Consider the following 2,798-nt stretch of genomic DNA (forward strand, 5'->3'; position numbering starts at 1 on the left):
TACACCTTGAAAGTTCAGTGTATTGACGACAGTCTCAAAAACACAGATTTAGACTTCTGGGGTTTCATACGTAACAAACCAAAGGAACAAATCCTTATGGAACCATTTTTTGCTGGTTCTCACCTTTGGGGGTTCTTAAAGGAAGTTTATTGGTGTAAATATATTGAAAAAATGGTTCTTCTATGGCATCACAATGGGGAAACATTTTTGGTTGGTTTGATTTGTACTGTTATTTTTAATTACGCAGTAGTTTCACATATTTGAGCAGAGTCATAGGTGAGCTGGTGTGCTCCAGCTGCAGTCAGTGGGGTGGGATGAGTAGAAAGAGTGGCAGGGACTTCATAGAGGAAGCATAGGTGTGGCTACATCTTCGCCATTTTAAGGCAGAAAGGGATAACTTTCTTGAAAAATCTAAATATGGAACTTTGATACACAGAAATGAGTTTTCCAGACGTAAATCAATAATTGGATAAACAAAATAAAATAAACCAAAAATAAATCAAAATAGACATGTACAATAGCGCTAATGTGCTGCCTAAAACGAAACATTCACATGATCAAAATCTCCTATCTGCCTGTTTTACACACACAAAGAGAGGACCATTTGTAAAAACCGACTCTCCCTGTTTCACAGAACAGCTCATTCACTTCTTGGAGCAAATCCAAATCAGCCTCCAGTATTTGGACTAAACTGTGATTCACTCAGCCAGTTGTTATGGACTTAGGAGTAAACAAGAACATGCTCTTGACTGACCTGTCTGTTATGTGAAGGTTTTTTAAAAAGTGAGGCCTATTAATGTTGGACTGAGTGATCATATTGTATTTCATCTGCATCTGTTTAGACAGGTGCTGGCCATCAGGCTTTCTGCGACGCTCATGCGTTTGGATTTGCCCCTGCAACAATGCTGTGTTCACTCACTCCACTTCACACGTTGCTTTTGTTGCTCAGTGGAGAATTGAGTGAGGACAAAGCAAAAAGTACATCTGCATTTATTCTACGANAGCTATACATAAAAGAACACTCTGTGCTTTTTTTGATCAATGTCATGCTGTTAGGAAAAAGTCATGAGGCATTCTGGATGAAGGTTTTCACCCACTATGATTCACAACATGGGACTAAATAATCTATAGTCGTGGCCAAATCTGGCAGAACATTTGCTTTGAAAGACAACTTGTAACACTCAGTGAGTGTAATACAGTTCAGCTTCACTGAGCCCACTGATAACGTGTGCTCTTTTGAGAATGTTGCGTGCCATGTAACTACCACTGTATTCGTGTGGTACAGTTTCACAGACAGTGCAGCAGTGCTTCAGCCTCTCTAAGGGAGGAGTCCACTGATGTCACTGTACTCTGTGTATCCACTCTGAGTACTGGTTGAGCTTATTTAAGAAGAAGCAGGAAGCCGAGAGTGAAAGTGTCAGTTACAAGCGAGGCCCATGAAATGTGTGTCAGTGAGCCTGACTCAACGCCCACCTGCCTCAGCTGTCAGTCACCGCGTCCTGGCAGAAGAGAGCCTGGATGTTAGTCAGATAGCTGTAGGGGAAGCAGCAGGTCTATGTAGTGTAAGCATGAATATAGAATGATACACGAGTTATCGAGCAAATAAACACACCCAAATGAAAAAAAGACAAGTGCTGTGTTTCTTCTTGCTGTGCATGCATCTAAGATTCCCTTGGGTTTACCACGGACTAGAAATCTTTAAACAGTTTATTAAGATTATTTTCTATAAGCACAAATACTCAAAAAATTCACACACTGATCAGAAATAATCTGTGCAGCCTACCTGCAGTCTTTAAAATGCACCATGTACCCCACAGTTGACATTAACTGAACAACCGTTTATAATTCTTGGACAAAAACAACAGCTCAGCCCATAGGACAAAACCTTTTGAGGAGTTGGACGCGAGTGAATCAGATTCAGGATTAAAGCTAAAACTTTTACCAGTGCAGCCACCGCCTCGTCACTGCCCTGTTAGCTCGTTAAGTTGCCGTCATAACAAACCGCCACCAGTGCTAATCACAGCTAGCTAAGCACAGGGTCCGAGCCGAACGCCGGTCTCAGCTCAGGGCTATTCCTCACACACATGGGCGAGAGCACGAAGAAATGTCACTTGTTCTAGACAGTTGAAAACGCAGGTAGAAGTTGTTGACAAAGTGTCCCTGCTAGCTGCTGTTAGCTTGTGTGTTATCCGAGCGCCGCTGGTTACCTGCTGTCTCAGAGCTAGCGCTCTGTGCTACACCATAATCAGCCGCCCTCCTCTGGTCAAGGCGCCGTCTGTAACTCCAAGTGGAGACTCGAGCAGCCACGTCCGACACTAAAGAAGCTCAGAAATGGTGATTTGGAGGCTCGGAGAGGACAGAAACTGATTTGAGAATCAGCTGTCAGAACTTCGCTCCGGTGTCATGGGCAACGGAAGTGCGGTGAATGCCTGTCGTTATTGTTGTCCGTGTAGACATGGCAGCGGGTAAATAGTTCCGCTGACAAGTGGACGAGTTCTGTTCGGTTCTAGTTGTTAGAGTTTGAAAATTAACATCACATTCCAACTGCTGGCACTGAATGGTTATTTTTTCTGTTGATTGTTTAGCAAAATTTCTGCAGTGAAATTAGAGAGGAATATATTTGAAGAATAAAGAGCAGTATTTATCATGTAATTGTTCTATTCCCTTTGACAATACCTTCTTCTGTTCCTGTAGAACAGGGTTTAGGGCTCTTACTCTATTTTGTCACGCTTTTTCATTCATTCATTCATTCATTAAGGATGAAAATACAAACAAGTTAATAAGACCTTTTGGAAATT

At 42.2% G+C, this 2,798-nt stretch overlaps 1 protein-coding gene across 1 annotated transcript in view; it reads right to left on the reverse strand.

Moving 5' to 3' along the window:
* Positions 1 to 2,417, reverse strand: part of ube2f (ubiquitin-conjugating enzyme E2F (putative)) — a 50,552-nt gene extending 48,135 nt beyond the window's left edge. Inside the window, exon 1 of the mRNA XM_008292310.1 lies at positions 2,208 to 2,417. The gene's annotated coding sequence lies outside the window, so the exon portion shown is untranslated. The remainder of the gene's footprint in view (positions 1 to 2,207) is intronic.
* Between the last annotated feature and the right edge of the window lie 381 nt (positions 2,418 to 2,798).

This window comes from Stegastes partitus, unplaced genomic scaffold (genome assembly GCF_000690725.1).
Source record: "Stegastes partitus isolate 25-593 unplaced genomic scaffold, Stegastes_partitus-1.0.2 Scaffold801, whole genome shotgun sequence".
Lineage (NCBI taxonomy): Eukaryota > Metazoa > Chordata > Actinopteri > Pomacentridae > Stegastes > Stegastes partitus.